Here is a 15,175-nt window from a genome sequence, read left to right on the forward strand (position 1 = left end):
GTGGATTTGTATGAAACAGTCACTCTCCTAAACTGTATGTCATCCTTCTTTCTCAATTACCTGACTTTATTTCCAGTCTACCCTGCTGGATAGAACACAGTGTCCCACAGTGTGAGAAACACAGTGTGAACATATTGTGAACACAGTGTGAAATCTCTTCACACTGTTAAATTCGAGCCTTTTAACAGTGTGAACACACTGTGAGTCATCGATTCACAGTGTGACACAGATCATTACCATACAAACACTCTATGAAAACCACACAACAGTGTGAAATCCTATCCACACTGTTAAATTCGAGCGTTTTCACATAGTCGACTATGTGACCACACTGTGAACACACTGTGGGACACTGTGTCCTTTCCAGTAGGGTAAATCTCCTTTATAACCACCGTCTTTCCCCCTCTTTCGGGCTAATGCACACTCACACACACACACACACACACACACACACTCACACACACGCACACACGCACGCACACACGCACGCACGCACACACACAATATTGTAGTGCTTTATTCTCTTTGCATCACGTTATACCTCCTGGACTGTGTTCTCTAACAACAATAATAATCATTCCAGCATGAAAACGATGTTTTGCCTTTGTTTTTTTCTTTTGTGTCTAAATCTTTAGAATCTCTTTCTTGTTTGAGATCAAGAATACCATAGAAACCAAAGGGATGAAAGAAATATTCTTATAAACTTTAAGTTACCATGCAATGATCTTACCAGAATGCTCTTTTCCTATTAAAATGATAATATACCATTATGTACACGAGATGGGTGTAATATTCCCTTCGGTTGATGATTTTTATCATGCATTGTCCATTTTCTCTCTTCTTGTTGTTGTTGCTGTTGTTGTTGTTGTTCTTCTTCTTCTTCTTCTTCTTTTTTTTTCTCCCTCATTTTTTCTCGAAAATTAAAGTTTGTACGGAGTCATTAACTCGTAATAATTTATACTATATTTTGAATGATAAAGGGGTGAAATTTGGATGTAGATTTGCATACATCTGTCCGCCGGGCTATCACGATGAAGCAGGCATTCTAATCAAATAATAATGAACGCTGGAATTCCCCGAGATTGGATAAACTTTCAGAACTAATCTCTCGGGGTGGATTTCCAATACTTCTCGCGTTACAGTGGTCCTTCAGCGAGTATCTCATTAAATTGAAAACATAATATTTTCACCACCTTGAACTTTGCGGCAAAAAATCAATCAAATTCCAGTGGTAAGTCGGATAATTCAGCGATTTTATTCCACTCCGCTCTCTCATGCCCCAAATATCTAATTAAGTCAGTTGGCAAACGATCTCATCGGGAGACATAAAGAGATAAAAAAGAAGAGAGATGGGGGGGGGGGGCAGAGGGAGTGAGAAGAGGAAGATAAAGAGAAAATAAAGAGAAATGAAGAGAGTTTTATTAGGACATATATTCCGATATTATTTTTTCCCACAAATTGGAGGAATGACATTTTTTTTTTTTAATATTTCCTTGATCTTATAACTGATTAACGGTGATGATGAGGACTTTATTATATAGATGTGTGCGTATGCCTGTCTGTGTGTATGTGTGGAAAGAGAGAGAGAGAGAGAGAAAGAGAAGAGATAGACAGAGATGAGGTCTTATTACAGTATTTTCTGACAAAACAAAAATGTTCATGTGTACATGACTTGAAATATACCGAAGAATTCTGAACCAGGTACTGCGATTATCCGAATCGGATAATTTCTGATTAAAGAAAATAAATGAAAAAAATATTGTTTTTGTACCTGCCAATAGAATAACAATTGGATTTTCCTTAACCCGTGCTTGATATAAGAGAGAGAGAGAGAGAGAGAGAGAGAGAGAGAGAGAGAGAGGAAAAAAAACACTGAGCCAAGCGGAGCTTTGCGTAAAGAACGTAAATCTAAGCTCTAATCGCGGGGAATAATCCCCCCGTAATAGGAGCGAAATTAAGTTAAGTAGAGTACACGATACCATTACCTCCCCCCCCCCCCCATAACCATCCTCAGTCTCTTTTACCTCATTTAATGTCTTACCCTACAACTAGCGGTGGTTTGGTGGAGTAGAAGAAGCACGGACGAAGAGTAGTGACCGTGGCTAGTAATTTCGTCTCATCTCTTTCTCCCCTCCCTCTCCCTCTTCCATTATTTCGCTGCTTGCTCGACATTATTTTTCTCTCCCTCTTCCACGCGGAGACGCCATTATCATGCGTATGCATTCCGGGTGCCTTCGTTATTCTCCCTCGCTCGCCCGGCCTCTCTAATGGGGCTAAAAGCCTCACGCCCGTGTAGCCACGTTGCCAGGATGTGTGCATGCATTTGATGGTTTTGCGGTGTAAATGAACGAGCTGTTCGTGTGAAATGAAAGATAAATTCCAACCCAAAGTAGTTGAAAGTAAATGCATTAAGTGAGTGACAGGTTGGATAGAGAGAGGAGGGGGAGGGAGGTGTGTGGGGAGATACAACACTTTGGCAACGTGATTTGTATCTATCAAGGTAGTATATAAAAGATGATCTAATTTCAGTTTGTTATTGGGCATAATCATGATATGGGATACAGAACCTAAAAGTTATCCCAAACTGGCGTCTCAGCCTGGGATGATCACGTAATGACGATTCAGAGGAAGGCGCGTAGAGTGGAAGTCCTAGCGCGTAGAGTGGAAGTCCTCGCGCGTAGAGTGGAAATCTTGGCGCGTATGACGTTGACGTCATAGTTTACAGGATTTTCCTGTATGTCATGGTGCTGTGGTCAGCTGCATGGGAGCACAGACTCCTAGTTGATGGTTCTATCCCTAGTTATCATGCTACCATTCAGTGAGTAAAAAGCAAAGAAATATAAACAGCTACCTAAACAACAGCATGAACATTTGAAAGTTTGACTACAAAACGATTTGACTCTAGATTATTCGTGTTGATTTGAGGTTATTTACGATTAAACCTGCTAAAACACAAAGAAAACAATACGAAAATATGCGACATTTTAAATCATAATTTCAAGATATTCCTTGTTATGCAGGGAGTCACATTAATCTGGAAAAGTTTTATTTTACTCCATGTGATGATCAATTCCCTTTGAAATGTTTAAAGATAGCGCTTTAATTCAACTTTCACCAAACGTCGAAATCTGTCATCACGTAATAAACTAATATCTAAACAGAAATACATTGTCCCTCCCTTTGAAAAAGGACGTAGCAACATTGGTTATTTATTAAACGATATTGTAATCGTACTTTGATTTTTTTCTAAGAAATGCAAGAAGTTAATGAAAAAAACAACAACTAGAACACTGACGTGACTGGATAAGTTATGTCACGTTCCAAGCGTTAAAATGTATTCACTTCTTAGTGTAAATACGACAGGAAGTTTCATGTAAATTTTCCTGCTCGTCTGTGGATGTCACCATCGCAGAAGGAAACCATTTTAACGTTAAGGGGACCTTAAATTGGAAATCATTACTAACATATCTTATTTCACGTCTATGCATATTTCATACATTTACACACCCACGACTTGTCATCATAAGCGAGTCCCACCATAATGGGAGACATCTTTCCTAAAACTCTGGTTGTAAGCAAAAAGGAGAACAATTCGTCAAATGAAACATAAGACAACAACAAAGAAAGCAGAAGGGGCATTTTCATCATATGTTAGACACGGTGGGAGAAAATCAATGTGCGATGTTGCATGAAGCAAATGCCCCTTATTAGTGAAACAAACGTGAAATAATTCAGCAATTACGGGAAAAAACCTCGAGAAAATCGAAGCGAATCAAAAAACCTGTTCGGTGAGCTGAACGATGACTTCAGAGTATGGAAGATTACCATACAACTTTTCCTTGCACATTTTTGTTTTCTTTTTCTACCATGGATTGGGATTGGTAGAATGAAGGTTAGACTATCACGTGACTGTTTAAAGCGACAAACGTGATTTTGAAAACTACCAGAGAGCTCACGTTTACAATGTACCTGCATTGAGCACTATTTTTTTCTAAATTGTCATTTATTTTTCATAGATTGCCATTTACATTGTCCTTTTTGCATCATATTCATGCGGTCCAGAGGTGATGTCATATCACCGGAGGTGATGTCTTAAACCCACAATTGAACTTTGAATTCTCTCTAAAGGAACAGTCTGATAAAATTGTACAGTCAAAATCAAACTTACTTTTCTAACACAAAAGCAAATCCATAGAAGCTTTTTTTGAGTCAGGAAGAACTTGGAAAAAAAAATTGATAGACAGTGGTAGATGAAAATGTATGAATAGAAGCAGCAGCAGTAACAACAACAACAACTATTGATGAGATGATTTGATTTTGATGATAATGACTTTTTTATTTTGAAAACTGCTACCATGTACATCTTCATATTTATTGTCATTCATATGAATTGTTGTTTAAACTTATACCTCTGCTAAAACATGCATGAGGGTAGATTCGAAAGAGATGTCCTTATAGTAGTTTATTTTTGGCTGGGATTTCATGTTTATGAGCCTCATATTTGCGTAATATGTGACTTTTCTTTTTAATGTGACCTTTTTTTTTTTCAAAATGTGACCTTTGTTAATCAAGTCTACTACAAAGTTTCAAAAGCCTGCAAAGCCGAGACGCAATGTTTGCTTGACAGTAATAGAATGTGCAAAACATGACAGCCTTTTTATAAGATAAATGTTATAGTCAAGGGGTCCATAAATTGGTTTGCAGTCACTACAAGTTCTCACCGTTGCCATGGCAGCCGATAGGGAAGTAAAATGATAATCATTTTTTCGCATGTAAGAAATTGACACAGTAACTACGTGTTATTGACATACCTGCAATAGAGTATACAAATACTCTATGACATGGAGACCAAATTTAGAAAAAAAAATCCCTTCACTCTTTTGAAGTCGACTTAAGGTCGGATTTGGACTGTTACAATTCGTTGTTCCGATGGTTCGTTATTCCGAAGGTTCGGTATTTCGAAGGTTCGCAGTTTCGGTAATGAAAACAGGCTCGTTATTCGCAAGGTTCGTTAATTCGAAAACGAAATGAGGTTCGTAATTCTTAAAGGGGATGGCTAGTAACTGGTCAGTGGGAATCAGTGGGAATGCAGGGGGATGATTGTTCCAATCCTTGTGGGATTCATTTAAGAGTACATTATATATATATATATATATATTGCTGTGTGAAAATTATCTGCTTCAGAATGGTCTCATATTCAAGTAATGTGCAGTTCAATTTTTCCAGGTTAGCATGCCTGAACAGTGTCGGGGCGATCGCACATTGTGCCCCCCCCCCCCCTATATACTGTAGCTTCTTTTTTATAATAATGTATCACCGTCATATATGGCACTGTATATGACCCCATATTTGAAGTTTCTCAAGGTCAACACATGGGGGCGCTATCATTACAATATAAAGAGATATATGAGACCTATGGGGTATTGTTTTGGATAGGTACATTATGTTGGTATCACAGTTAAATATATCGTTCCATAATACTGGAAGATTGAGTTTGCAGATCGATAATTTGACCAATCGTACCGCAGGTAAAATAGTGTGAAAATGACACAAAATAAAAGAGTATAAGATTTGGAAAATGGTAGTTTTTTATTTTTTCTATTACATCTATTGTTTGATGCCTACGTCATATTAAAAATTAAGAAAATGATAAGAAGACCATTTCTGGGTAATTCCTTATCATAATTACTCCACATTTTGGTCCTTCAGCAAATTACAGCCAAGTAAATCCCCATTGCATTCATTATTATATTGTAAACTGAAATTGGAAAAGAAAAACATGCAAAATCTGACGGACATCAGTGTCAGTTTACTGTTGCCATGGCAACCAGCAATGTCGGACATAGCTAAATTACATATTGAAATCTTTGCAATAAAATTTTAGGAAAAGGATTCAAATTTGGTTGAAATTCGGTAAATGGCGTAGGAGAGGCAATTGAAAATATGGTCGGGGGCACAATTGCCCCCCCCCCCTTTGCCTTTTATAGGGTTAAGTATACATTTCCCCTAAGTTTGATTCTTCGACTCTGAGACTGGCAAATCGACATTTTGTCGCCATTTAGACCTCAAAGAAGAACTTTTCAACTCAATGAAAAATGAGAAGACGACAAGAAATAAAAAAGGCAATGTATTGATGTTCCTCGGATTTCAGAAGACGCCGAGATGTCATGGAAAAGAAAAGAATGAAAGCTGAAAGGGAATCAAACAAAATTTGACATTTAGTCTACTTGGAAACTATGGCCCTTTTTAGTTTGTTTGATGATAATTAAAGTTAAGATCTACACTTATGAGGTTTGTGCTCCATCTTCAAAGTCGATGCTTCTTTAATCAATGGATAAATCAGAAAGGCCATCTTCCTTCTGAATTTCCTACCGAATTTCTTCTTCCAAGAACTAGTGGAGAAGGGAAATTTTGGCTCAGGGCTTTAACCATCCAAGATGACGGTTGCATCTTTCTGTCTCGCTCATCACCAAGTTGCGACACTACTTTTCTCGAATTTCCTTCTCATAAAAATGAGAAGAGGAAGAGGAAGAAGCAAAACAACCGGCGGTATTCCTACACATAATGAAATGGAAATTATTGATTTCTTTTTCTTTTGGTCATCAGCGCTGATTTCATCAAAAGCCACCAACATCAAGTGGAAAGGGGGGAAAAGATGAACATATTTTTGAATTGCCCGAGGCAGACAGGACTATTGATGCAGTACGATGTAGCTGATGAGGAAAGCCAAAATCTCGGGTTTGTTTTCAGCTCGCTGCTGGCTCGCAGTTTGTTGTGATCGACGCTGAACCAACGTAAACCGTCTCCCTTACAAAAGGAGGTTAATTCATTGATAAACAAAACATACAAAATCAAGTCATGATAATATTATGGCGATACGAAATAATGCACCACATAAAAAAGAACATTTCAACAGGCCTATTTGAATGCAATGTTACATAATTTTGAAATTTGATTACCAAATCATTAATATTGCATTCATTGCCTATATGACCTATTTTGTCCAAAAAAAAAGTTTCTTACACAACAGACACACGAAATGATAATGGGCGGGTCGATATAGTGAAAGATACACTCATGTTGATAACAATCACAAGGATAGGTAAAATATTCAGACTATTTTGCAAAATCATGAATACAACAAAGAGTCACTTTAAAGTCATTTTCACACACAAAAGCTAAAGCTATAGCTATTCCCAGAATTCCTAGACGTTTTCTTCTTTAAACAGCGATGCACTTCTCGAAGAGGCTGCTCTAAATTGACTAGCTTTTAGCCCGTCGAGCGATTCTACACCACAAGCTCCGCCAAACCACTTCTGCTTCGCTTGTTGGGAAACACACGCTCACTCACTCCTTGCATTTATTTTTTTTCCCCGCCCGAACTCTGCCCGCCTCTGACTTCGGTTAGAAGTCCCTCCGCATCGCTGTCGTCTGCTGAAACGTTTTCGCGCGCTTGTCAGCGGGCACTTTACTTAATGTTTCGTGAAAGAGAAGAACGTGGCAGTTTAAGTGACGTTAACAACCACCATGGAAAGCCTGGAAATGCCAAGGTGCCTGGTCTCGCATAAATGTTTCTAAATCTTCCATCGCTTCCGTCCAATCTACTAGGATTCCCTCTGCCTGGTTTGCTTCTTTCTATCTTTCTTCTTTTTTTATTAGTTCCTGCTGCTTCTTGGCAGTTAGAATTCTGTTAACCTTTGAACAGCTTCGTCTTCCACGGAAAAAAAAAAAGTGAAAGAAGAAATTAAAGGAGAAGAAGAAGGAGAAAAAAAATCCCCGCCATGAGCTCCCCTTTTACTACCTTCTTGATCATGCAGAAAGTCATAAACACAGTCATGTTATACCAAGGCAAACTCATAAAATATACCGTGTTCGGAATTTATAATTTCTAGCGCATCATGGGCTATTTCTTCACGTGTCCGAGAAAATGTGAATGAACCTAGCCCCCCTATGAATCTGACCTTGATACCATCATGGTTCGAGAAATAGAAATCGAGGCTAGCGTCTGGCCAAGCGAAAGGGGGGAAATTTGGCCCCGAGGTTTTCGGGGGCAAATGAGGCGAGAGGCTACCCCCTCACTCTCGTCGCACTACGGTGGTGAAGTGCGAGACGCTTTGCACGAAAATATCGACATTCTGGTGTTTGATTAGTCATTAGTACGTCCTGACGTGTTAAATGACAGGATGAGAAAGGGGAAAAAGACAAGTTAAAGGATAAGAAAAGGTTAATCCGGCGTCTTGTGTAGAGATAGAAGGTTTTTAGCGTGCAAAAGAGAAAAGGATGAGGTTAGCACTTGGACGATGTGTTTTTCGTTCCCATGGAGATGCCCGGATGTTCGGTCTCATTCGATTTGAATGGAATTTACATTGTGATATGAAGTTGGGAATTCCTGCATCCCAGAGCTGTTAGAAGTGACAAGGTTAATACATTTCACAATAAACATACACAACTGGGATACATAGTGATACATGTAATACATGTATGTAGTATAAGATGCATAAATCTCAAATCATTTGCGTTTGAGCATTTAGAGCAGATATGTTTTATTTCCTTGCAAAAGAATGATTTACAGATCATGGCGGATCAGGAAGACTCCATATTAAGTATATATGATGACGGTAACAATATGAGGAGATGCACCCCCCCCCCCCGATTAGGTTTGACTTTATAAACACGAGAAGAGTTTCCAATTCTAAAGACAGAGCTCGAACTTAAAAAGCACAGAGTATAAGAATAGAAATTTACAAAATACAATTATCATCTGTTTGTCAATTTCCATACATATATATATATTTTTTTTTTTTGAGAGGGAGGGTATCCGGGAGATAAGATGTTGACCCTCATGACAAAAATAACGATTACCATGGCAACCAACACATGTTGTTGACCCTGTCTGGTTGTCATGGTAATTGAGATGATTCTATTGAAACCCATGATAGTCATTCTCCCGATCTTGTTGAATTGTATGTACGGCTGTCATCTTAGGCAGTGTATATTGTTGTAGTAAGGAAAAACAGTGCATGCTTTTCGCGGAAACGGTTATCATTCTTATGATAACTCATGAAATTCCTATTTCAAGCCCGATTGTGATATGGAGGATTCACAATTCTTTTTCTTGGAATTTACCGTATTCATTATAGAGCAAATGTAATTGCAAAAAACTCCCGTATGTTAAACAGCTCATCAGGCGATTAAGATGATTGTTTGTCTCAGCCGGGATTCGAACCCGGGTCTTTGGTGTTGCAGACACCAATGCCTTGAACCACTGGGCCACTGAGACGTCATAACATCAACAGAAACGCCTGGAATTACAAGACCACAAGACAATAATATCCACCATATGTTTCTCTTAACAGACGAAATACAATAAGAGAAAATATTTGTTTAAAATGTAAGAGTAATGAAAAGAATCTCACATTTCACACTGACTTACGTGCTTATGGTTCCCAAAAATATTATATCTGAAATATTCTGTGTAATCATTAACATTATTAACAATGATATCAAATCTAAATGGGTGAAATTTTAGATTGTGTAATTTTACATTCTTAGTCCCATTCATTAACTCGGCTACTGGAGCACACAAGCAATACAACAGGTGTTACGGATAAACTTTTGCTTTATTTCCTTGTGATAATATATCAATATCATTAACAGAACAAAATAACACTTATCTTTAAAACTTCTTTCATTGTCTCTATTTCATTTTTTTTTCTGTCTCCTTGTCTAATACAAATACGTCATAGTATATGATTTATGATATATAATATATGATATAAGATATGTATGCATGATAATTATGATACATGAATATATTATTTTGTATATACATGTATTATGCATTGAAAAATTAGTATGTGTGCATGTTGGTTATTTTCTATCAAGTGGTATATCTACATAGAACCCTGAATAGATATAGAGGGAGATAGAGATATAGAAAGAGAATTATGTTGATAATTAAGGCTTTGTGTTTGCCATTATATTAGTGTAACTGCAGAGAGAAAAAGCATTAATGTGAGAAATATTATCCACTCACAGCAAGAGTGTGTGAAACTGAGCTATACCTGGAGGAGCCTTGAGGAGCTATGGAGAGCCTGTCACTTCTTTTCAAAATGTCTCCTCCGAAGACGAAAGGGGATACTGGAGCGGAAGCACATTCTTCCTAACAATTTTGTTAATTACAAATTGAAATGTATCCTTCCGCATATATTAGCCAAGAGTAAACAGTCAATATTTCGATGCGTAGACGCGCCAAGTACGTTGGATCCGTGTGTTTGTTTTAGGCACATGTGGGCAATTTTGGCCGAGCTCTCAAGATGCTTAGACCACGTTTTCCTCTCCTTACCCCATTTCATGAATTAACCTTCCCCCTCACCACCACCTTACCCCCCCCCCCCTCTTTCCTCATCCCCCCTTCCCGTGTGATAAAATCTACATCGCTACATGGACGTCTCTCATATTGTACAGTAGCTAGATTTGCCCCTGACAATTGAGCGGCGTAACCATTGGTGTTTGCGCCTGGTCTCCGGCGGTGGTGCTCAATCATCTTTGCGCTGTGTTCACTGCACACTTCTTCCTTCTTCTCTCTCTCTCCCTCACTCTATCCTCTTTGCAGTCGCGTCTCGAGCTTCTTTTGGGTAAAAAAAGAGAGAAATTTCTTTGGCTGGAGGGTGAGGAAAACAGACCGAGTACTGCAGTGGGGGGGGGGGGGGGGGGGAAGACTTGAACACCCCAGACCTATCAATCAACATCAAGTAGTTCTTATCGTCTGATGAATGATAATGTGTACTTAACGAGGAATTAGCCTGAGTATGACGCGCATCTCTCCATCTTGTAGCTACCAGAATGTCCCCCCTCTCTCTGTTTTTTCCCTCATATTTCTTTCCTAATCCCTTTTCTTAAAGTTCTGAGTGAAATGTTGTCTTTTCTTATTTAGCCTGGTAGCTGAATGTGATAGATTGGTGCCCGTTTTTACACGTGGTGTGCACAAGATCTAAAAAAAAATAATGTGAATATATCAATGAATAAGAGAACAGCTAACAGAAAGAGAAAAAGAAACCCAGAGAGAAAGAGAGAGGGAGAAATGGGGGAAGGAGGGAGACTACTACAGCTACTAGTACTACTACTACAGCTACTAGTACTAGTACTACAGCTACTAGTACTACTACTACAGCTACTAGTACTACTACTACAGCTACTAGTACTAGTACTACTATACTACTATTGCTATTAGTACTACCACTACTTCTACTACTACTACTTCTACTACTACTACTACTACTACTACTACTTCTACTACTACTACTTCTACTACTACTACTACTACTACTATACTACTACTACTACTACTACTACTATACTACTATATTACTACTACTACTACTACTACTACTACTACTACTACTACTACTACTACTACTACTACTACTTCTAGTATTCCTAACATATTTACTCAGTTACTGCTACTACCACTGGAAGTGTAGTAAAAGTTCATGGAGAAAATTGTGCAATAGTTGGTAGGAATAATAAAATGTTTCTTTAGAGTTTCCCAAGTAACAGCAGTAGAACAACTGGAAGAAACGATAGATGTTGCTCTTGAGAAATAGTAGTATAGATGACTATATGGACATCCTAATCATTGTTGATATCCTAACATTGGTCGACATTATGAGAGATATAAACGGTAGGAGACTCTATGCATGGAAATGGAGTATTTCTCTGTGTTTGCTCCTCATGTTTAGCCAGAATAATAAAGGCTGTTTTTCCCTTTTTTTAATTTCAGGATTTTTCCGCACCACGAGTGCTACAACTGAGGACTGAATAATTAATGCGATTTCGTCCCCCACACCATGCGACCTTTCTCCGCCCAACATCACAGCTCGGCCCTTTGTCCGGACCAATCGCGTCGTATCGCTGGAGAGAGTGCGGCTCACACGAAGGCACCGTTACGGCGCGGCACAGCGCCTCAACGCTGAGTCTTGCGTGCGCTGCTAAGTTTCGTGGCAGCGCATACTTCACCGCATAACCACCGCCGTTAGCTGGCCAAGGAAAGGGAGTCGTTAATGCCCAACCCTTGTCGATAACACACACAATTACTTCATTATAAATTGATGACTATCGATTCTCTCCTCTTCCCTTTATTAATCCCGGCGGTCCTGGGGGCATGTGTGAGTATTATTCGTCCACCTGGATCACGAAGGGGTAGAAACTCTACCCCCGCACGGCTACGGGGGGAAGAAGGAACGGGCTCTTGTAGCTTCGGCCATTCGAGACATCTTTCGCTACGCATGGAGGAAGAAAAAAAAAACAAGAAAGATGAAGAAAGGCCCGGAAAAGAAGGAAATAATGAGAAAAGGAAGTTGAAGAAAAGAAAGAAGGAAGAAAAAGAAGAGGGAGAAGATGAGAGAGAAGAACAAAAAAGGGAAAAGAGAGAAAAAGAAAATGATGAATGGGAAGACAATGATGCTGATGAAGAAGAAAGAGAAGGAGGAGGAGGAGGAGAAGGTGGGAGTATAGTTGACCTGAAGTGGAGAAAGAAGAAGACAAAAAATGAAACATCTAGCAAAATCAACCTCAGCTGTACCGGTTTTAGGCACTCACTCAACTAAACAACACAGAACAAAATGGCTGAATATCGCTTATTTACGAAAGAGACTTATTACCCCTGAATTATTACCTCTCTCTTTCTATCTCTCCACCTCTCTTTCTCTCTCTCTCTCTTTCTCTAGCTCTCTCTCTGTCTCTGTCTCACCCTCTCTGTGTTTATGTATACATAATTACGATTATAATAGGCCTACATAATAATATACAACTCTCATTACCCTTTAACAAGAGGAACACTTTCATCGTCATATTGTTAGTATATACACTGTATACATATTCAGTTATCTTCATCAAGATTATCTCATCCACTTGTATAAAAATATCAGCTCCAGCCCAGAACTCTAATCTTTATATCAACAATAAACACTAACTGAATGACATGCTCAGAGCAAGCTCGATTAGAGTAGGGCCTATACAGTTACAAATTATGTCATGCTCTACGATTAGATATTAAACTATTTTTTTTAGATTGTAGTGTCGGTCATATGAAATGAATATCCGAGAGTAATTGACAATATCCTTAATGACTAAAAGAATATTACACTCGTACATTTTTTTTGTTGTTATTATAATTGTGTTTATGGCAAATGGTCAAAATGAGGCAAACTTAATTCAATTCAATAAGAAGAAATGTTTCAAGAAAAATAGCACAGTGATTACTAGTAATCTGCTATAGTCATTGCTGTTTAATGGAGCAAAAAGGAGTAAGGTATATAGAAGGGACGCAAGGCGGCCAGAAGTTCGTTAAAGATCCTCAGCATTTAGTGGCGCTGTAGTCACAGGATGGAGTATAATCCTCGATCTGTGTACACACTATGCGATGAGAACAATCTCTCTCTTCATAGTCCCACGTATACAGAATGGCGTTGGGATAGATGACCGCATATCAAGCAAATTGAAATCCTGACCAACGTGAAAGCAATATTGAAAATTTTGAAACAGTTTACAAGACAATGAATGATGCTTGCATCCTGATCATGAGAAAATCATCGACATTCCTACGTAGGGTGATAACAAATTACACACCTCAGCTAATCCCACCATAAAACATGAAGGGGAATATTATTTTGTATGACCGTGACAATACTAAATATTTGTTTAAAAAGAAAACATCTTATAACATTAACAGCTAAAGCTCCAAAAAACCGTTTTCAGTGTCTTTTCATTTTCACAATGTTTCATCGACCATTGATTAAATCTGATAGGATATGCTCGTATCAAACTTAAAATAGCATTATCATTCCATACCATATATCTTTTAATCTATCTGCCCCAGCCGCACAACACATATATTATAACTAAAAATCTGCTAACCCTGTTAGAAAATCTCCTGTACGGTACGATGATTACCCTAGCTTCCATAATGAATAAGATATCGTGATTATGGTACATGAAGAGCCTTTATCTTCCATCAAATGCATTGAAATGCGCGTAAGATCAGAGGCAGCGAACTCAACGCGGAGTCCGCCATTAGTGCTCTCACAGATCGTGCTCAGTAAACCGTGGCAGGCTGTGAGCTTATTACGAGTCTGCAAGGACCTGGCATCTAATACGGGCTACGGTGACTACGCGCATTCCACCTGAGTGTTGCGTAATCCTCGTATTGTCTGGGTGAGATTCCACGGTGCTTCAACTCGCATCCAAGGCCGTAACCATTTCGATCCAACCTATATTCAAGTAATATCTCCAACCTTCATATATATTCCTCTCCTGTTCTGCCTTCTGATTCCCTCTTGAACTTGACATGGAATTCGACAACCAGAACTTCAGTCAAGACTCTACACATCTCACTGCGTATCATCGCCACTCATTTCTTCTGGGTATGCAGCAAAATTAGGATTAGGCTGTTAACAAAATGCAACAAAACATTCTTTGAATTACTTCAAATATCATCACATTCGCAAAGTTCCGCACGTGGTCTTCCCACCTTACTTCCCTTTTTCTTATTTCTATTCTTCTCTATACCAAGTTCCTCCGTTTTCTCGAATTCTACGTTTTTCAATTTGGGAGTTTCTTGTGGTGCTGTTCCAATGGAATTCTGATTATCAGAGTATGTCAAGCTGTGCATATAATCAGACACACTTGTACCGAAACATAACCAAATCCCAGAGATAGGAAAATCCAAACAAACTTATTAAGGGCATGCAAGGCACGAGAAATGCATTCCCGCGGGAATATACCAGTCTTACCCAGATACCTAATTTCCGGTGTTAGTAGTTTAATATTCACTCTCGCGTCGCAAAGGTTGAAACTATGCAGAAACACACACACCTCCACCGACAGAGAGAACGGATTATACCCGTCCCGCGGGAATATGGGGTAGCTGAAAGTATTCCAAAATGACAATATTCCGTAAAATACATTTTCCCGTTACGGTAAGATTTCTTCTTCTAGAGATCAGCGGTGAGAAGCTGCGTTCACCCTTCTCGGTCCACAGTGGTGAAACATACTGACTAAATTCGGTTTTCTACTTTGGTTTTTATACACAGCCCTTATAGATCGAGAATATCTGATTTGGCTGGCGAGAACACCTTTCCCAGTAACGATTTTAAAGAAAAATCGAATAAAATCC

The 15,175-nt window shown here is 38.8% G+C and overlaps 1 non-coding gene across 1 annotated transcript; it reads right to left on the reverse strand.

Moving 5' to 3' along the window:
- Positions 1 to 9,205: 9,205 nt before the first annotated feature.
- Trnaa-ugc (transfer RNA alanine (anticodon UGC)) lies at positions 9,206 to 9,280 on the reverse strand. Its single transcript has one exon. It is a non-coding gene; the product is annotated as a tRNA-Ala (tRNA).
- Between the last annotated feature and the right edge of the window lie 5,895 nt (positions 9,281 to 15,175).

This window comes from Diadema antillarum, unplaced genomic scaffold (assembly GCF_040938485.1).
Source record: "Diadema antillarum isolate AM-2024a unplaced genomic scaffold, OU_Dant_1.0 scf00000025, whole genome shotgun sequence".
Taxonomy (NCBI): Eukaryota; Metazoa; Echinodermata; class Echinoidea; order Diadematoida; family Diadematidae; genus Diadema; species Diadema antillarum.